Here is a 22,590-nt window from a genome sequence, read left to right as displayed (position 1 = left end):
GAGTCCTCCTTCCCATGTAGGGGATGTGGGTTTGATCCCTGGTGGGGGAATTAAGATCCCATATGCTGTAGGGCACCTAAGCCCATTTGCCACAACTACTGAACCCATGTTCTGGAGCCCAAGTGCCACAGCTAGAGAGATGCCTGTGAACCGCAACCAAGAAATCATGTGCTGCAAGGAAAGATCCTGAGTGCCGCAACTAAGACCCGATGCAGCCATAATTTTTTTTTTTTTTTAAAGAACACCTTTGACTATAAACACCTATGCGTAAGTTTTCAACTCCTCTGGATGAATACCAAGGATCACAATGATTGGATAACTGGTAAGAATATGTGTAGCTTTGTAAGAAGTTGCCAACTTCCAAAAGTCCTCCAACGTGGCTGTATCATTTTGCATTCCCAACAGTGATGTATGAGAGTTTCTGTTACTCCACATAGTTTCCAGCGTTTGGTATTGTCAGTGTTTCTGATTTTGGTCATTTTCATATGTATGCAATGGTATCTCACTATTGTTTTAACATATACATCTCTAGTGACATATGATGTGGAGCATCCTTCTGTAGGCAATTTGTCACCTGTATCTCTTTAACAAGTATCTGTTCAGATCTTTGGCCCATATGTTTTTTAAATTTTATTTTTAATCAGAAGATAATTGCTTTACAATGTTCTGTTAGTTTTGGCCATACAACAATGAGAATCAGCCATAATTATATATATGTCTCCTCCCTCTTGAACCTCCTTCCCACCCCACACCCCATCCCACTCCTCTAGGTTGTCGCAGAGCACCCGGTTGAGCTCTTGTGTTAGACAGCAACTTCCCATTATATATTTTGCATATGGTAATGTATATGTTTCAATGCATCGCTCTCAATTGGCCACCCCAACCAACTGTGTCCACAAGCCTGTTCTCTATCCCTGCCCTGCAAATGAGTTCATCAGTACCATTTATCTAGATTCCATATATATGTGTTGCATGCTGCATGACTGCTAAGTCACTTCAGTCATGTCTGACTCTTTGCGACCCTATGGATTGTAACCCACCAGGCTTCTCTGTCCATGGGATTCTCCAGGCAAGAGTGGGGTGTGTTTCCCTCCTTCAGAGGATCTTTCCAATCCAGGGATTGAGTCTTTTATGTTTGCTGCATTGAGAGGCGGGTTCTTTACCACTAGTGCCACCTGGGAAGCCCTATATATGAATTAATACACCATATTTGCTTCTCTCTTTCTGCCTTACTTCACTCTGTAAAACAGGTTCTAGATTCATCCACCTTACTAGAACGGACTCATATTCATTCCTTTTTAATGGCCCATGTTTTAATCAGGTTCTTATTGCTGAATTTTGAGATCTTCATGTATTTTGGATAATAGTCCTTTATTAGATGAGTCTTTTGCAAATATTTTCTCCAAGTGTGTGTTTTTTTTCCTTTTCATTAATCTTGATTTTTTTTTTTGAAATTTGACTTTTTCAAATCATATATTGTTAAAATAACTTTCTTTGGCTAGTATCTTTATGTTTTATTTTCAGCTTTTGTGTGTGGTCTTTTAATGTAGTGTATTGTTAGCAACATGGAGCAAGATTTGTTGCTTTAACCAACTTAATAATCTCACTGACTACTCTTTCTGGTATATCTGCAATGATTTTAACCATCTTATATCTTATGCCTACCTTTATTTTTCTGTTGAATTTTTTTTCTGCCTTTTTTGGGTCCAAAATTTTCTATTCTGCACTTTTTGTCTGCTGAGTAATGTATTATTGATTATGTATTTTGTCTATTAGTTATGATCCTTACTTTTTCAGCATTACATTTAACTATAAATATTTCTTACGTATTTTAACCTATTTGGTGCTTTTATTTTTCAAACACAGAACAATCTTAGCATGCTTCAATTATCCATAATTGTACTCTCCAATCTTATGATTGCTTGATTTTTTTAAAATACAAAAGTAGTAAGTTTTTTTATAGTCAGTAGTAATTAAATTTATTTTCATTAATTAAAAAAATATTGAATGTTTCACAAATTTATGTGTCATCTTTGTGCAGAAGCCATGCTAATCTACTCTGTATTGCTCCAATTTTAGTATATGTGCTGCTGAAGTAAGTGCTTCATTAATATTTTTTATTGAAGTATAGGCTTCTCAGGTGGTGCAGTGGTAAAGAATCTGCTTGCCAAAGCAGGAGACATAAGAGACAAGGGTTTGATCCCTGCTTTGGGAAGATCTCCTGGAGAAGGATATGGCAACTCACTCCAGTATTCTTGCCTGGAAAATTCCATGGACAGAGAAGTCTGGTAGACTTCAGTCCATGGGGTCGCAAAGAGTTGGACACAACTGAGTATGCACACGCACACATAATTCATTTACAATATTGTGTTAGTTTCAGGTGTAAAGCAAAATGATTCATATATATATACATATATATATTTCAGATTATTTTCCATCTGTTACTACAAAATATTGAAGATTGTTTCCTGTGTAATACAGTAAATCTTTGTTGATTATCTATTTATATACAGTAGTGTGAATCTGTTCATACCCTTAATTTATCCCTCCCTTTCCCTTTTTCCTCTTTGGCAACTGTAAGTTTAAGTTGGTTTTTTTTTTTTTGGTATAATACTGGGACATTGTGATTTAATTATTGAACTGGAACTTCAAAGTCTTACTCAGAAAGAATATATTACAGATTAAAAGGTTGGGGACAAGTTATTTCAGCATTCAGTAAAAATTCTATTCAATAAAAAATCATAGCCAAGAGAAAAACTAGATATTTTTAAAAGACCCACGGGTTATCTGGATGTTAAAATTTCCAGACACTGAAATAGCTATGAATAATATATTCAAGAAAATATATGATAAAATTAAATCTAAAAAAGAAATGCACAGAAATAGGATTCAACAAAGAATAAAGAATTCAACAAATAGATTAAAGCAGATTAGACTCAATAAATAAGAGTAACAGTGAGATTCATGTTGGATCAGAATACATACAGACTAAAAGATGTATCAAGAAGCAAAATAAGAAAATGATGTAAGAGACCCATGAGTCACAAAGTAAGACGTCTAAACAATGTGGTTGGATTCCCAGAAAGCAACCTAGCCAAAGAATCACAAGTTCAGAAAACTAATACTTCATATGTGTGCTGAAAGCAAATTTATTGAAACTTTTCCCTGAAAGGAGATGTTATGTTTGCTTTATGTTGCAAATTAAGGGTATACTGGAGCTTCCTCAAAAAAAAAAAAAAAAAAAAAAAAAAAAAAAAAAAACCAAAACTAGAACCACCAGCTCTGATGCTGGGAGGGATTGGGGGCAGGAGGAGAAGGGGACGACAGAGGATGAGACGGCTGGATGGCATCACTGACTTGATGGACGTGAGTCTGAGTGAACTCCGGGAGTTGGTGATGGACAGGGAGGCCTGGCGTGCTGTGATTCATGGGGTCGCAAAGAGTCGGACAGGACTGAGCAACTGAACTGAACTGAGAACCACCATATGATCAATGATTTCACTCCTGGACATACACCAGAAGAAAATGAAAATATTCATTTGAACAGATACATGCACACAGTGCTCAGAGCAACAGCCCCCACAATAACCAAGATGTGAAAGCAACCTAAGTGTTTACCAACAGGTGAATGGACAAAGAAGCCCTGACATATAGATAGATATATACATACACACAGTGGGATACCACCCAGGCACTCAAAAAGAACAAAATGTTGCCATTTGCAGCAACACGGATGGACCCAGAGGGTATCACGGCTAGTGAAAAGGTCAGACAAAGGCAAACACTCTATACTATCACTTTTATGTGGAATCAAAAAAATTTATCCCTCTCTGTCCCCCTTTCCCCTTTGGCAACCATAGTTTAAATTTTTTTTTTTTTTTTAAGTAACTTATTTACTTATTTGTGCTGATCCTAGGTGGCGCAGCAGTAAAGAATCCACCTGTCAATGCAGGAGATGAAAGAGACTCGAGTTCCATTCCGGGGTTGGGAAGATCCCTCGGAGAAGGAAATGGCAACCCACTCCAGTGTTCCTGCCTGGAGAATCCCATGGACAGAGAAGCCTGGTGGGCTACAGTCCATGGCGTTGTAAAGAGTTGGACACGACGGCATGACTGAGCAGGATATTTATTTTTGTTTGCACTGTGTCTCTGTTGCTGTGCACGGCATGGTTCAGTAAGTTCTCTAGTTTCACCACTCTCTCCTGTGGTGCACAGGCTTCCCACTGTGGTGGCTTCTCTTGTTGCGGAGCACAGGCTCTAGGCACGTGGGCTTCAGTAGATGCGGCACAGGGGCTCATTAGCTGCTGATTCAGTAGTCGCAGGCTCATGGACTCAAGAACACAGACTCAGTGGTTGTGGTGCACAGGCTTTAGTTGCCTGAGACATGTGGGATCTTCACAGACCAGGGATCAAACCAGTTTCCCTTGCATTGCAAAGCGGATTCTTAATCACTGGACCACAAGGGAAGCCCCATCTTTGTATTTTTTAAAGACATCTTCTCAATTCTAAAAGATCATGGATTCATAAAGACCCAGTCATTCTCCAAACATATTCTAGTTTTGTTAAGAAAACCTAGGTAATTAGAAAGTTTATGAAATCTTAATTAAATAGTGATACTTTCAGAGATGAAGAGGGCAGTTTTGTTCACCTAGCCAGCTGATGACTTGCTTTTCTTCACAGTCAAAGAGCTATGCTTATTATTTTCTGTGCCTAGGCTTGAAGCTCCAGATGCAGAGCAGCAGATACAACATGATTTTTCATTTACCTTTTAGGAAGTGAGTGTCACCCCAATTTAGTTCGGATCAGTGGATGCGGTTTCAGCCCTTCACTTTCCATGGCATACATTCAGAAAGCAAATTCTAGTCACCAACATTTATTTTTGGATTTAGAGTCCAGCAGAGCTTGTGGCATTTCTCTTCTGCTTCTTATCCATGGAGATTTATGTTTGAGTCTGATAGGCGTTTCTTGGTTTTCTCTCTTAATGTTTATACATATTACTGATTATTTTTGGTGCTGGGTGAGTACATGAAAACCTGAACTACCAGTGTCATCTTGACTGTGAATCTCTCAACACTCTTTCAAAGCCTAATATTTTATATTTGCTCTACACCAGAAAAAGATGAGAAAAACAGCACATTAGATTCTCTCTCCTTACACTCTCTTTTTCGCTGATATGGTAAGTTGTTCTGTGCAACCTTTGTGTGGAAAAGAAATTATACACTGGGTTGCATAATCTTCTCATATGTTTCATAGCTTCTCATAGGTAAAAGCTTTATTTTACGGTATCATTATCAAGACCATTCATTTGGTTCTAGAAGTTCCAAAAAAATGTCAGGTACATCCATAAAATATTATACTCTCAAGTTAAAAGAACGGATTGTCTAGTTCTTTGGGTAATCTGCCATAACTCTCCACAGTACTGTTGACCACATGATGCTTCCCTCCTCGTTTTTATTCATTGCATACATGGTACAGCCCTTCAATTGTGCTATATCTTTGTTTTAATTTTTTCCTTATACTTTTAATAGTTTTCATCATTTGTAAGTGGCTTAGCCTTTAGGCCTATAAATAAGAAGCCCTTTATATTAGCTGACATTTTCCATTAATGAGAAAACACTGTCACTTTAACTCTTTATTTCCTGTTTGTAAAACCAGGCATATGAATTTTTTATTGCTGCTATAACAAATTACCACAAGCACACTGGTTTAAAACAACACAGAGTTATTTTCTTACTGTTCTGAAGGTCTGAAGTCTGAAATGGGCCTCACTGGGTTAAAATCAAGGTGCTAAGCAGGACTGCATTCCTTCTGGAAGTTCCAGAGAGAATCCATTTCCTTGCCTTTTCCTTCTTCTAGAAGCTGCCTGCATTGTTTGTGGTCCCTTCCTCCATCTTCAAAGCCAACAGCATAGCATCTTCAAATCTCTCTCTGATTCTGACCCTTCTGCTTCCCTCTTCTACTCATAAGCACTCTTGCGATTACACTAGGCCCACCTAGGTAATGCAGGATAACCTCCACACCACAAATTCATCAGGTTAGCAATGTCAATTCTATCTGCAACCTCAATCCTTAATTCCCTTTTGTCAGTTCAGTTCAGAAACTCAGTTGTGTCCGACTCTTTGCTAGCTCATGGACTGTGGCACACCAGGCTTCCCTGTCCATCACCAACTCCTGGAGTTTACTCAAACTCATATCCATTGAGTCAGTGATGCCATCTAACCATCTCATCCTCTGTCGTCCCCTTCTCCTCCCACCTTCAATCTTTCCCAGCATCAGGGTCTTTTCCAATGAGTCAGTTCTTTGTGTCAGGTGGCCAAAGTATTGGAGTTTCAGCTTCAGCATCAGTCCTTCCAATGAATATTCAGGACTGATTTCCTTGAGGATGGACTGGTTTGATCTTCTTGCAGTCCAAGGGACTCTCAAGAGTCTTCTCCAACACCATAGTTCAAAAGCAACAGTTCTTTGGTGCTCAGCTTTCTTTATAGTCCAACTCTCACATCCGTACATGACTACTGGAAAAACCTTAGATTTGACTAGACTTTTGTTGGCAAAGTAATGTCTCTGCTTTTTAATATGCTGTCTAGGTTGGTCATAACTTTTCTTCCAAGGAATAAGTATCTTTTAATTTCATGACTGTACTCACCATCTGCAGTGACTTTGGAGCCCCCCAAAATAAAATCTGTTACTATTTCCATTGCTTCCCCATCTATTTGCCATGAAATGATGAGACCGGATGCCATGATCTTAGTTTTCTGAATGTTGAGTTTTAAGCCAACTTTTTCACTCTCCTCATTCACTTTTATCAAGAGGCTCTTTAGTTCTTTACTTTCTGCCATAAGGGTGGTGTCATCTGCATATCTGAGGTTATTATTATTTCTCCTGGAAATCTTGATTCCAGCTTGTGCTTCATCCAGTCCAGCATTTCTCATGATGTACTTTGCATAGAAGTTAAATAAGCTGGGTGACAATATATAGCCAAGACATACTCCTTTTCCTATTTGGAAACAGTTTGTTGTTCCATGTCCAGTTCTAATTGTTGCTTCCTGACCTGCATACAGATTTCTCAAGAGGCAGGTCAGGTGGTCTGGTATTCCCATCTTTTAAAGAGTTTTCCACAGTTTGTTGTGATCCACACTGTCAAAGGCTTTGGCATAGTCAATAAAGCAGAAATAGATGTTTTTCTGGAACTCTCTTGGTTTTTCAATGATCCAACAGATGTTGGCAATTTGATCTCTGGTTCTTCTGCCTTTTCTAAAACCTGCTTGAACATCTGGAAATTCACGGTTCACATACTGTTGAAGCCTGACTTGGAGAATTTTGAGCATTACTTTACTAGCGTGTGAGATGAGTGCAATTGTGTGGTAGTTTGAGCATTCTTTGGCATTGCCTTTCTTTGGGATTGGAATGAAAACTGACCTTTTTCAGTCCTGTGGCCACTGCTGAGGTTTCCAAATTTGCTGGCATATTGAGTGCAGCACTTTCACAGCATCATCTTTTAGGATTTGAAATAGCTCAATTGGAATGCCATCACTTCCACTAGCTTTGTTCGTAGTGATGCTTCCTAAGGCCCAGTTGACTTCACATTCCAGGATGTCTGGCTCTAGGTGAGTGATCATACCATCATGATTATCTGGGTCATGAAGATCTTTTTTGTATAGTTCTTCTGTGTATTCTGCCACCTCTTAATATCTTCTGCTTCTGTTAGGTCCATACCATTTCTGTCCTTTATTGAGCCCATCTTTGCATGAAATGTTCCCTTGGTATCTCTAATTTTATTGAAGAGATCTCTAGTCTTTCCCATTCTATTGTTTTGCTCTATTTCTTTGCACTGATCACTGAGGAAGGCTTTCTTGTCTCTCCTTGCTATTCTTTGGAACTCTGCATTCAAATTGGTATATCTTTCCTTTTCTCCTTTGCCTTTCACTTCTCTTCTTTCACAGTTATTTGTAAGGCCTCCTCAGACAGCCATTTTGCTTTTTTGCATTTCTTTTTCTTGGGGATGGTTTTGATCCCTGTCTCCTGTACAATGTCATGAACTTCTGTCCATAGTTTTTCAGGCACTCTGTCTATCAGATCTAATCCCTTGAATCTATTTTTCACTTCCACTGTATAATCGTAAGGGATTTTATTTAGGTCATACCTGAATGGCCTAGTGGTTTTCCCTACTTTCTTCAATTTAAGTCTGAATTTTGCAAGAAGGAGTTCATGATCTGAGCTCTTTTGTCATGTAACCTAATTTTCAAAGGTGTTAGGGATTAGGGCATGGACATCTTTGGGGGATCATTATTTCATCTACCTTAATACTAGTTAACTTATAAGAGTTCTTCCTATTCTATCAAGGATTCTAAATTTTGTATGTACTCTGTTAGGTATATTAGTGCAAAAAGATGGTATGTAAGTACTGAATAATGTGTAAGAATTTCAACTACAGAAATTATTATAAGTTTTTATGTCTTGCTGAATTCACAGAAGTATTTTTTCCATTGGATACATTAAAACATAAAACATCACAGTGATTACTTTCTACTAGTAATTCAGAAGGTATCCTAATTATCATATTTTAACATTTTAATCTATAAATCAAGTTTAGGGTGAGGATCATTTATACTCTCAAGGATCTACTTAAAATTAAAAATTAAGAGGCTTTTTCTATGTTAACCAGCCAATGAGAATATTATCATGATGGTTCGGTAAGTACTTGAGAATTAAAATTTGGTAAAATGTTTTAATTAAGTTCTTTCTACCTCATTTGCAATTTGCTTTGTTTTTTTTTTTATGCAGTGGGAAAATGCAAATGTTTCTCAAAGGAGCTTTCATATTCATAAAATATTCTCAAATCTCATGGGGTTTATCATGAACATTAAACTTGCCTTATTATTTTTCAGGTCAGTGTAGCTAAAGAGGGAACTTTTAAAATAATACCACGCTTTGGGGTACAGTGGCAGGTGTTAGTTTCATCACTTTTATTAAATCAAATGCTATTATAAAAGCAATACTTTTTTTAAAAAAACAAGACAAAATAACTATAGCTTTCAATTTCCCAGTAATGAATATATCCTTGAAAGTAATTACTGCAGTCCCCAAACAGAGAGAATGGTTTAAAATGATAATGTGAAATAATTTTACTTTCATGATCCTGTATTGCTCTTTTAGCATTAACATTTTGGTTTAAATTCTTGAATACGATTCATTTGCTATGCTTGTTTTGTAGATGTTCTTTTCCCTGGAGGATTTTTCAGAATATTGCATCAGCTTGTGTTTTCCAGGTCCTCATTTCTGAATTTATAAAGATGCTCCCAAAGAGATTATAGCTAAGTAAGACTTCATTATTTATATATGCTTTGTTTAAATATGTACCCTAGGATTTGAATCTATCATCAGCTCTTTTCTGACCCCAATTATTAAGATAGTTCAATATTTTCCATATTCATCATTGTAACTGAAAGAGAAATATTTTTTTTTAAAAATAGCACACCTAACATCAGAGATGCAACTGGTTTAATTTTCATTGGAACTGTAATTAAAATATAATAATATATACATATCCATTGTATTATTTCCATTTATTTAAAATAGTTGAGGAGTATTTTGGTACTTAATGTTCTAGCACAAATGAATTACTCTCCTATAGATGTTCCATAGACACTAAATCTTCTACATAGAGACTCTGTGTCTACGGTCTTCAAACTGCTGATGATGACAGTAAAACAGCATATAATAGAGGCGAAACTGCCTTTTTCACCTCTGGAAACACAATTTAATTAAAATGTTACAAATTTTCTAACTACCTATGTCTTCTTAACAGAGTTACCATGTGTTTGGAGAATGACTGGGGCTTTATGAATTTATGATTTTGTAAAACTGAGAAGATGTCTTTAAAAGATAGATGTTAAATTTTTTATTTGCAATGTAACCTGGATTATAATATTCTGCTGCTGCTGCTGCTAAGTCGCTTCAGTCATGTCCAACTCTCTGCGACCCCAGAGACGGCAGCCCACTAGGCTCCCCCGTCCCTGGGATTCTCCAGGCAAGAACACTGGAGTGGGTTGCCATTTCCTTCTCCAATGCATGAAAGTGAAAGTGAAGTCGCTCAGTCATGTCCGACTTCTAGTGACGCCATGGACTGCAGCCTACCAGGCTCCTCTGTCCATAGGATTTGCCAGGCAAGAGTAATGGAGTGGGGTGCCATTGCCTTCTCTGGATAATATTCTAGATTTGTTTCTATTAAAAAAAGTGGGCGTGTGTGTGTATATGTGTTAACTATGGTTTAGGTCTGGGGCAACATACAGAAGTTCACATAAACACAGATTTTTCAAATTGTGAGTTAGAAAGTAGTAGCGACTGAGCAACTTCACTTTCATACAATGGAGAAGAAAATGGCAACCCACTCCAGTGTTCTTGCCTGGAGAATCCCAGGGACGGGGGAGCCTGGTGGGCTGCTGTCTATAGGGTCACATAGAGTTGGACACGACTGAAGTGACTTAGCAGCAGCAGCAGCAGCAGTAACTTATATTAAAATTATATTTAAAACACAGTTTTGCAGTGAAAATTTTAAAACATGGAAAACCTTTCATATTTTCTCTGTGTTGATGCTATGACTTCTGGCCAATTTAATATGGAGTGAAGAGAGATGTTATGAGCCAGATTTTAGGAAGAAACTTATTTCATCCCCAGAGTCTTATACTCATTAAAGTTTATGTTACAACTCCCCTTTTATTCTGATTATAATAGAAATTTTGTCTCACTGCAACAGAAATTGCTGCAACAGCTTTTCTTCACATTTGTAAGTAAGGATATCCTTGGGATTGAGTCGCTTTTGGGGTCTAGCGGGTGTCAGATGATCTTATTGCTTGCTGCCACAAACACTCACAAGGATTCTGAAAGAGGACCTGTTTGATTTTTCTGAACCAGATTTCTTGTAGGTTGTCCATCTGAATTGGGAAAGTGGAGGTGGAGTTTTCTGGGGAGGTGGGAGAGGTGACTTTGAGAGACAAGTAGACTTTCCTAAGTATAGTTGTTCAGTCGCTCAGTCGCATCTGACTCTTTACGACCCCATCATTGCAGCATGTCAGGCTTCCCTGTCTTTCCAATGAATATTTAGGGTTGATTTCCTTTAGGTTTGATCTCCTTGCTGTCCCAGGGACTCCCAAGAGTCTTCTCCAGCACCACAGTTTGAAAAGTGTCAATTCTTCGGTGCTCAGCCTTCTTTATGGTCCAGTCTTCAAATCTGTACATGATTACCTGACAGTTATCTGCCATAGGGACACAGCTATGAGAAGCCAGGTCCATGTATGTATATGAGACGTCAAAAAGTTATTCTCTCAGATCCAACCCAAAGTTAGAGGTGTTCGGTAAGAAAAAATCAGATTGGGATCAGGGAATATTTTCTTTTCCCCGCAATGAGTTTAGTTGTGGGTATTGGAGATCCAACCAGTCCATTCTGAAGGAGATCAGCCCTGGGATTTCTTTGGAAGGAATGATGCTAAAGCTGAAACTCCAGTACTTTGGCCACCTCATGCGAAGAGTTGACTCATTGGAAAAGACAACTCTTCGCATGAGGTGGGAAGGGGACGACAGAGGATGAGATGGCTGGATGGCATCACTGACTCGATGGACATGAGTCTCAGTGAACTGTGGGAGTTGGTGATGGACAGGGAGGCCTGGCGTGCTGAGATTCATGGGGTTGCAAAGAGTCAGACACGACTGAGCAACTGATCTGATCTGATCTGATTCTCATATGAAAGCCACAATGGGTAATAAAGGTTGCCAGCCTGGCTCTGAGACCACAAGAAGACAATAGCCAGGGACACTGAACAATCGGTCATTTTAATAATTCTCAACCCATGTCATACCCTGGCAATGCAGAGTGACATTAAGAAGTGTGATTGAGAAGCTGGAGGGCATAAAAATAACTAGAGCATCTGTGGTGGGGGAGCCATCTCCTTTTTGCCTAGATTAATTAGGTCAACTTTTCACTGCATGCCCAATTCTTTAATGTATTTATCACAACTGTACCAACTCTCATTACAATCAGATAATTATGTGTGTAATTTTTGGTTGAAATGTCTTACTTTTTCATTACATAGTGGACTTCTTGAGGGCAGAGAGCATGACTGTCTTACAGCTACAAATCCAATGACAGGTACGTGTATGGTAACCAACAAGTATATATACTATTGTGTGGTAGTTAATGCATCCTTGTTGAATGAACTGATGGTAGTAAATTGGGTGAAAGCGAAAAATGTCTTGCAGCTTCTTCAAGCTGTATATTCATGAAATGAAATTTAACTTAGCTTCTGCCTTTTGTCCTTCCAATCTGTTTCTCTTCTTGTATTCATTAATATGGCTAATGGTGTTATCACTTATCTGATCTCCCAAATTAGAAAGCTCAGAGCCATTCTGCGTTCCTCTCTTACCCAATCTACATATAATTGACTTTCAATTTTTTTTTTCATTTTGCTTTAGACTGTCTCCAGATTCTGATTCTTCTACCTTTGTAGTGCCATGATCTTAATGTAGGCTTTTATTTTCTATTATCTGAAATACCGCAACAGCCACCTAATGAACTCTGAGCCAGTAATTTCTACCTATTTCAATCTGTACAATGCCATTGAGGGCTGTCTTCCAAACCACTGGTGTGTGAATACCTTGCTACATATAATTTTTCATTGGCTCTTTATTAACCTAAAAAATAGCCTATATCACTTTAAGAGTGGTCCTCAAGGAGAGTAATACTGCTCCCTAGGGATATTTGCAAATTTGTGAGCACATTTTTGATTGTCATGAGGATTGGTAGTACTACTGACCTTCACTGGGCAGGGACCAGGGAGGAGAGATGTTCTCCAATGTATGGACCGTCTTCCTTAATAAAAAATTGTTTCATATTCTGCATATTTTTTAAATGTCCCCCAAGAGATTCATGTTAAGTGGGAAACTTGTATAAGCATCTAAACAGATGTTTTATAGGAATGGAAGCATTGTGTAAATTTAGAGAAGTATCAGTTTTGATCAAAATTTTACTAAAGTTGTTTGCCATTTTTGAGACTCATAACACTAATGGAGGATGCTGCTTGGGGTATCTGAGTTTCCAGAAACACATCTTCACTTGTGGCTATCACATTTATGGTGAGCCTATATATAGATGTAAGCATCTGACTGCTTCATGTTTTCCAGTGAAGTTGTACCCAAGCATTGACATATTGAAATACATGTTATTTTATTTTGTTACTTTTATTTATTTCTCTTATATATAACTTTAAATATCATATGGATTTTTAAACCATGTGTTGGTCAGTTTTATCATCCTTGAATTTCATTTCAGAAGAGTAACAAGGACAAGGACATCCACTGGTTCATAGAAAAAGCCAGAGAGTTCTAGAAAAACATCTACTTCTGCTTTATTGACTATGCCAAAGCCTTTGACTGTGTGGACCACAACAAAATGTGGAAAATTCTTAAAGAGATAGGAATACCAGACCATCTGACCTGCCTTCTGAGAAATCTGCATGCAGGTGAAGAAGTTAGAACCAGACACGACACAACAAACTGGTTGCAAATTGGGAAAGGAGTATGTCAAGTATGTCACCCTGCTTATTTAACTTATATGCAGATACATCATGCAAAATGCTGGACTGGATGAAGCACAAGCTGGAATCAAGATTGCTGGGAGAAATATCAATAGCCTCAGATATGCAGATGATACCACCCTTATGGCAGAAAGCAAAGAGGAACTAAAGAGACTCTTGATGAAAGTGAAAGAGAAGATTGAAAAAGTTGGCTTAAAGCTCAACATTAAGAAAACGAAGATCATGGCATCCCGTCCCATTACTTCATGGCAAATAGATGGGGAAACAATGGAAACAGTAACAGACTTTATTTTGGGGGGGGGCTCCAAAATCACTGCAGATGGTGAGTACAGTCATGAAATTAAAAGATGCTTACTCCTTGGAAGAAAAGTTATGACCAACCTAGACAGCATATTAAAAACCAGAGACATTACTTTGCCAACAAAGATCTAGTCAAATCTATGGTTTTACCAGTAGTCATGTACGGATGTGAGAGTTGGACTATAAAGAAAGCTGAGCACCGAAGAACTGATGCTTTTGAACTGTGGTGTTGGAGAAGACTCTTGAGAGTCCCTTGGCCTGCAAGGAGATCAAACCAGTCAAGCCTAAAGGAAATCATCCTGACTATTCATTGGAAGGACTGATGCTGAAGCTGAAGTTCCAATACTTTGGCCACCTGATGCGAAGAACTGACTCATTGGAGATGACCCTGATGCTGGGCAAGATTGAAGGCTGGAGGAGAAGGAAACAACAGAGGATGAGATAGCTGGATGGCATCACTGACTCGATGGTCATGAATTTGAGCAAGCTCCGGGAGTTGGTGATGGACAGGGAAGCCTGGCTTGCTGCAGTCCATGGGGTCACAAAGAGTTGGATACAAATCAGCGACTGAACTGAACTGAACAAGGACGAATATTTATCATGAGAATTATTGGGCTTAAAACTACATATGAAGATGATATATCAGATGTATTAAAAGTATATTCAGATGATCAAAGAAAAGGAAATTTCTTTATTTTTCTCTAGGGCTGATCTGTTAAGTTCTTACTTACACTGTAGTAGATAAAAGAAAGTAAAAATTTTAATCTAAACCTGTAAATGTAATCCAGTAAAATAATTTTAAACATCCACTTGGATGACTCTATAGTTTTTTACAGGATGCTCAGTATGTCTCAGATTGCTTCTCCTTCCACTATTACTCTCTAAGAGTCTCTGAAGTGTGAAGAGAGGGTGGTAAAGGATCTTGTGGTGGTGAGGAGAGGAGTCCTTGCTCTCTGTCTATATGGTCTCATCCTGACTGTTGGCTTAAATACCATCTATATGCTGCAGATGATCTGTTGACTGACCTTCCATCTCCAGTCCTGAATTGTGCTGCTCTGGAATCATATTTCCATCTCCCAACTTGGCATTTCCACTTGGATGCCTAACTGGCATCTCAAACTCACCATTGCCAAGACAAGACTCTTGATTCCACCTCTCCCCAAATTCACTCATCTCCTACCAAACTTTCCCATGTCAGTAATGGCTACTGTACCCCAATTGCTCAAACCAACAGTCCCCACTCCTCTCTTGCCTCACATTTCAATCCGATCCATCAGCAAGCCCTATTAACTGTACTTTCAGATATGTACTGTTTCTGGGGCTATAACTCAGTTTCTCTAGTCTCCTTGTTTTGTCCCTTACAGTCAGTCCTTCACACAGCATCCTGAATTGTCTTTCTGATGGGTAAACCAGATTATGTCACTTCCCTTTATGACTTCCCACTGGAATCAGAATAAAATCCAAGCTCTCTACCAAGGACTACAAGGCCCTGCCTATGTCTTCTCCTTCTGCTTCCCTCTCTGACCACCTCTCTTGCCACTGTCCTCCTCATTCACAGTCCTATAGCCCACTTCAGACCTTCCCCCAGATCTGCATGTACAGCCTCCTTCTCACAATTTACAGCTCAAGTCAAATATCACTTCCTCAGAAATGTTTGCCTGTCTTATTCGTTTCTGTTTCCTCACATCAAAACATCTAGCTACTCAAAAAAACAGCTTAGTTAGATGGCTGGCTTATTTCTGCTGTGACAAGTCTGGATGAGTATTCACTGTGGACTAGTGAGTGCCGAGGTACAACTTTGGGGGTGATGTGGTGGCATCCAGTACTGTGGCCTGGTCATTTGCCCAGGGCCTTCGGGTACTCTCACAGTATTCTTTCTGTGATTCCAGGCTATGCTGGTCTACTGGCACTCTCAGCACTTTCAGACTTCCTCTATAAAGCATTTATGAACTTCTGGGGATGCGGCAGCTCATGTATAGGCCATGAGCAGCCAGGAGATGTGCCTCAGGGTTTATGTGGCCATTATATACTCCCACTTACACACTCCCATGCCATGGACATGGTACTGAGTGAAAGGCAGGGCTCTCCCAGGCCAGGGGCCTCCCCAACACTCTTCTAATGAGTCTCTAGGTCCAAAGTCCTTGGTCTTAATAATTTCTGGTTCAATATTTCTGAATGCCCTTTTGTCACATGAAGGCCATGAAAAGACGCTCAACATTGCTAATTATTACAGAAATGCAAATCAAAACCAGAATGAGGTATCACCTCACACCAGCTAGAACAATCATCATGAAAATGTCTATGAAAAATAAATGATGGACAGGATGTATAAAAAGGGAATGCTCCGGCACTGTTGGTGGGAATGTAAATTGGTATAGCCACTATGGAGAACAGTATGAAGGTTCCTTAAAAAAACAAAAATAGAGCTACCATATTACCTAGAAATTCCACTCCTGGGCATGTATCTGGAAAAAATGTGGTTTGAAAAGATACATGTCAGTTCAGTTCAGTCACTCAGTCATGTCCGATTCTTTGCGACCCCAAGATACATGTACCCCAGTGTTTATTGAAGCATTATTTACAACAGCCAAGACATGGAAGCAACCTAAATGTCCATTGTCAGAGGAATGGATGAAGATGTGGTACATGTACACAATGAAATATTACTCAGCCATAAAGGAATGAAATAATGCCATTTGCAGCAACATGGATGGATCTAGACATTTTCATACTAAGTGAAGTAAGTCAGACAGAAAAAGACAAATATATGAACATCACTTACATGTGGAATCTAAAAAACAAAAATGATACAAATGAACTTATAGACAAAACAAGAACAGACTCACAGTCTTTGAAAACCAACTTATGGTTACCAAAGGAGAAATGTGGGGTAAATTAGGAAATTGGGGATTAACATATACACACTACTATATATAAAACAGATAATCAACAAGGACCTACTGTATAGCACAGGGAACTCTATTCAATATTCTGTAATAATCTGTATGGGAAAAAAATCTGAAAAAGAATGGTTATATGTGTCAGTATAATGGAAGAACGTGGTTATATACCTGAAACTAATATAACATTGTAGATCAACTACACTCCAACATAAAATGCAAATTTTAAAAAGAAAATAATTATAGGCAAACAAACAAACAGATAAATGCCCTTCTCTCTCTCATGTCCCACCTTTACCTGCAGTCCTTCTGCTGTCTCAAAGCAGAAACCCGGAGGAAAGAGGAGAGAGACATCTTCCAGGGGTCACTCTTCTTATTTCTTGTCTTTTGAGATAATGCTCGAGACTGAAAGGAGAAGTTGCTTCCAATTTAACCTTTCTGCCTCTACTGACTGTGCCTTACACAAACTGTATAGGCTGGCTTTTGAAATATTAAGAGGGGAGACTGAGGAATTTATGAACTCCTTTTCTCCCTCTTATAAAACCTGGCTCTCTCAATTACTGTCTTCCTAAAAAAGTTAAGAAAGCCTGCTTTGAGACCTCAAGCTAATCAAAGGCTATTTTATTTTACAGTATTTCCCCTACCATGGCATGGTAAATATCATGGCTTGACTTTGGAAGGGCAAGAACACAAACGAACATGCTTGTATGGGGACATTACAATGGAGTGATCTAGTATTTCTCAAATCTTATCCCTACTACACATAACCTGTTCCCAGTTTGCTTTTTCATCTTGTCCTCATTTCCTGCTATGCTCCATCTGCTACACAAACTCGGTTCTTTAGACACCATAAATTTCTTATCATTTTCTGAACACAACTGCTTCTAAGTTGCTTCAGTCATGTCCGACTCTGTGCGACCCCATAGACGGCAGCCCACCCGGCTCTGCCGTCCCTGGGATTCTCCAGGCAAGAACACTGGAGTGGGTTGCCATTTCCTTCTCCAATGCATGAAGGTGAAAAGTGAAAGTGCAGTTCCTCAGTCGTGTCCGACTCTTAGCGACCCCATGGACTGCAGCCTACCAGGCTCCTCTGTCCATGGGATTTTCCAGGCAAGAGTACCAGAGTGGGGTGCCATTGCCTTCTCCGTCTGAACACAACATACTCCATGAATTAGCACAGCTGTTTATTTTGCCTAGAACATCATTCCCTGATGCACTCTGCCTGGCAAAGTCTTTTTTATCCTTCCAGATTTAGTTCAAATGTCATCTCCCAGAGAAGTCTTGTTCGACCAACTTGTACTCCATAATGTCGAAGCAGTATGTAAACATCACACACTGTAGCATCATCACAGTACTTTTTTTTTTTTATCACTAGTTTCTTCAGCACATCAGTGGCAGGGGCAGAGTTTTACACATCTCTTTACCAATAGACCCTATTACTCTGGTTAAATAAATTTCTTCTGTTATTATTTAAATTAGACAGGAGAACAAATTTAGTACTTTATAGGAAGGGTTTCCCAAGTGGCTCAGTGGCTAAAAAAAAAATCTGCCAGCTAATGCAGGAGACACAGGAGATGTGGGTTTGAGCCCTGAGTGAGGAAGATCCCCTGAAGAAGTAAATGGCAACCCACTCCAGTATTCTTGCCTGGGAAATTCCATGGACAGAGGAGCCTGGTAGGCTCCATGGGGTCACAAAGAGTTGGACAAGACTGAGTGACTGAGCAAAGATAAGAAAAGGAAAAGGTTATTGAATTTCTATAGTAATGCAATTTTCCCTTTAATTTGCTACATAAAAATGTAAAAGCAAGAAAGAGGAAGAACAAAGCTAGTTTAATAAATCTGAAATTCTTACTTAACCGTTTTCTATTTTTTATACAAATATACGAAGGATAAAGAATTCATGTTAAAAAAATTGTGGTGGATTTTTTACAGCCCAAAACTTTATACAAACTTCAAAAAGAATTATAAATTAATGTTTTAAAAATCCTACCCATTCTATTCTACATTAATAAATAATCAGAGTGTTTTAAATAAAATATTCCAATCAGGCTTCAGTGAATGAATAAGCTGAACTAGAGAAAGAAAGATCAAGATAGCAACTAATTGTACATTTTAAACATCAATTAAGAACACAAAACAGGTTTTTGTTCAATGAAAAGCAAGTCAGATAACAAGCTTGTGGAATTATGTCCTATCTTCTTTCCTTCATTTCCTTCCTTCATGGTGAATTAAAAGCAGGATTTGTCAACACTAGTAGGGAGATGTATACATGTAAAAGTCACCACTCAGGGGAAGGCTGTGTTCTCAAGAGGCTAAAGCAGGAGCTCAAAAACCTTGCCTTTTCTTTAATGCCTTATGCTGTTTTGTTTGATCAAAACACGTTTGCTTTAACCTACTCCCAGTTGTAGCCTTGTGGCTTTTATTTTCCTATTTCAGCTTCAGAATCAGAATATACTGCATCTTTACCTTTGCAAAACTCAGCAACTGTAAAAATGAAATGTGAGTGTGTGAGTGTGAAAGTCGCTCAGTTGTGTCCAACTCTGTGTGACTCCATGAAATTCTCCAGTCCATGGGATTCTCCAGGCCAGAATATTGGAGTGGGTAGCCTTTCCCTTCTCCAGGGGAATCTTCCCAACCCAGGGACAAACCCAGGTCTCCTGTATTGCAGGTGGATACTTTACCAGCTGAGACACAAGGAAAGTCCTTGATATTGGATTGTAAAAATGCACTGGTTTCTTTAAAAGATGTGAGGGCATGTCTGTGACATATTTAGGTTTTTAGTAGGGATGTGTGGTGAGTTCAACAGTGTTCTCCCCAAATTCCAGTCCATCCAGAGCCTCAGAGTGGAAGTTTATTTGAAAATAGGGTCTTTGAAGAATGTAATTAGTTAATGATTTTGATATAAGGTCATATTGGGTTAGACAGGGCCCTAAATCCAATCAAGTGTCTTTAGAAGAAGAAGTGAAAAGGCATAGAGACACGCAAAGAATGCTGTGTGAAGACAGAGAAAGAGAGTAGAATGATGCAGCTAAAAGCCAAGGAAGGCCGAGGATTGCTGGCAAGTACCAGAGCCTGGGAGAGGCAAGAAAGATTTTTCCCCAGAGCCTTCAGAGGGAGCATGACTCTATAGACACCTTGATTATGGGCTTCTGGCCTCCAAAACTGTGACAGAAAAAATATCTGTTGTTTTAAGTCACCAAGTTTGTGGTAATTTCACAGCAGCCCTAGGAAACTAACATACAGTATATAAGTCTTAGCTCATACTTTATCTTAGAAAGCAGAGAGACCAGAGATTTGGTGGGGAGAAGAGTCCTTCCTTCTCTGAACTTTCCCATCACTGTTTGCAACAATATAATAATCCTCCTGCTTCTCTTCCTCCTATTGGTAACTGATCTATGGATGACGGTCCCCCGGGAAATTAAGGAGTCCTTGCAAAGAATCCATGAAGCCGTGCTGAATTAGATAGTAACTGACAACTGAATAAATGGGTTTCCTCCAGTTTTGCTTAACTATTTCCAAAAATGTGTAGATGCTATAGTCACAAACACTGTGTATATTAGGGTAGACGGTATAGACTGTGCCCTGCACAACCCTTAGGGTAGCATTCATATCAGTGGCAATATGCAGAAGAGTCAAGCTATATCCTGTGGAAACAGACATATGCTATTGTGATTCATAGGATACAATTTCATCTAAAAGCATTACTGAGTTAATGGCAGTTGTTTGTTATTAGGTATTTCTCTCCATCATTAGATTTTAAAGTTAGAACTACTATCCTATAGGTGGCTATGACTTTCTTAAAAAAAATGTCCTTACATAAAAATATACATATATATTTGTAAGCTTTCCTGCCGTAATAAATAAGCCAGTTGCCTGAGAGTTTCTTTTATCTTTCATTCTTATTTTTCATCCATGTCAGTTGTAAAGCTCTATCCATTTCTCCTTTAGAATATTTCTTAGATGCTATCTGCTTCTACATAATAACTACTTTACTTCGGGCAGTGAGGACCTCTAACAGCTATAACCAGATTCCTATATCCTCCTGTTAATTTGTGACAGAACTGCAGATTAATCTTTGAGAAGATGATTTTTATTATGTCAACCCTCTGATCAGGAAATTTCACTGACTTCCTTGACTTGTATTAATAGAATTAAATCCAAGTTTCTTAGTCTTTCATTCAAACCTCTGTTAATTTATTCTATCTGATCTCTCTTCTCACATTTCCTATCACTGTTCTTTTTAAGTTGGTGAATTGACTTTATAATGATATTAAACAGCTGTAGTGAAATTTTGATTTCTTTCTATTGCTTTCTTCTTCTATCTTTTGACACTCACAACTTCAAAAGAAGCTCCAGAAGAAAATACATGAGGCATATAGAGGAAAAGATGTGCTCACAATCATGTTTTTGTGTTTATTTTTAGTTTCAGAGACCCTGTTTCATAAAGGTTGTTGTTGCTGTTTAGTTGCTAAATTGTGTATGACTTCTTTGCCATCCCATGGCCTGTATAGCCTGCTAGGTGCCTCTATCCATGGGATTTTCCAGACAAGAATATTGGAGTGGGTTTCCATTTCCTCCTCCAGGGGATTTTCCCAACCCAGAGACCGAACCCATGTCTCCTGCACTTGTGGGCAGATTCTTTACCACTGAGCCACCAGGGAAGCCCTTCATAAAACTTGTAAATAAAAAAAACTAAATTTAATGTCTAACAATAATGTCTAAAATAATTATTCTCTGTTGAGCTGATAGTATAACTATTAAGCAAGCAAGAAATTGATGAGTTTTTATTAGTAATCATCAATAATTATATTTCATCACACACAGGTTACAAGGCAGGTAGTTAAAATTAGATTTTAAGAAACTTTCCATCCACATGTCAAATACATATATCTTCTTTAAGAACCTACCTTTTAATTGTTAAAAATATTTATACTTCTTATGCAATAATATTATTAAAATCTAAATAGAATTATTATTAATTCCCGACAAACATCATGCTAGCAAGTAAAATTGCAGTGTTTTCCTTTTATATCTTAGATAAAATAGATCTTCATATTTTTAGATAAAATAGATAAAATATCTTCATATTTCATTAGCAGTCCTTCTAAAACTGACTGAATATTTATTAAAGTTCCATTGCTAATATATCATATTTTATACACTAATGGTAAGGATTATCATATATGAAATATTATTCATTGTAGACAGTAGATAGCATCATTATTATTAAATATATGAAACTTCATATATTATTAGGGTTCCAGAAAAACATCTGCTTTATTGACTATGCCAAAGCCTTTGACTGTGTGGATCACAACAAACTGTGGAAAATTCTTAAAGAGATGAGAATACCAGATCATCTTACCTGCCTCTTGAGAAATGTGCATGCAGGTCAAGAAGCAACAGTTAGAACTGGACATGGTAAAACAGACTGATTCTAAATAGGAAAAGGAGTACGTCAAGGCTGTATATTGTCACCCTGCTTATCTAACTTATATGCAGAGTATATCATGCGAAATGCCAGGCTGGATGAAGCACAAGCTGTATTCAAGATTGCTGGGAGAAATATCAATAATCTCAGATGTGCAGATGATACCAGCCTTATGGCAGAAAGCAAAGAGGAACTGAAGAGCCTCTTGATGAAAGTGAAAGAGGAGAGTCAAAAAGCTGGCTTAAATTCAACATTCAAAAAACAAAGATCATGGCATCTGGTCCCATCACCTCATGGCAAATAGATGGAGAAACAATGGAAACAGTGAGAAACTTTATTTTCTTGGGCTCCAAAATCACTGCAGATGGTGACTG

General features: G+C 38.3%; 1 non-coding gene across 1 annotated transcript; it reads right to left on the bottom strand.

Annotated features, from left to right (window-relative positions):
- Nucleotides 1-1,996: 1,996 nt before the first annotated feature.
- Nucleotides 1,997-2,103, bottom strand: LOC129658248 (U6 spliceosomal RNA). The gene has a single exon (XR_008717341.1). It is a non-coding gene; the product is annotated as a U6 spliceosomal RNA (small nuclear RNA).
- Nucleotides 2,104-22,590: the final 20,487 nt, after the last annotated feature.

Source organism: Bubalus kerabau, chromosome 7 (assembly GCF_029407905.1).
Source record: "Bubalus kerabau isolate K-KA32 ecotype Philippines breed swamp buffalo chromosome 7, PCC_UOA_SB_1v2, whole genome shotgun sequence".
NCBI lineage: Eukaryota > Metazoa > Chordata > Mammalia > Artiodactyla > Bovidae > Bubalus > Bubalus kerabau.
This window is presented reverse-complemented; position numbering and strand designations above follow the sequence as displayed.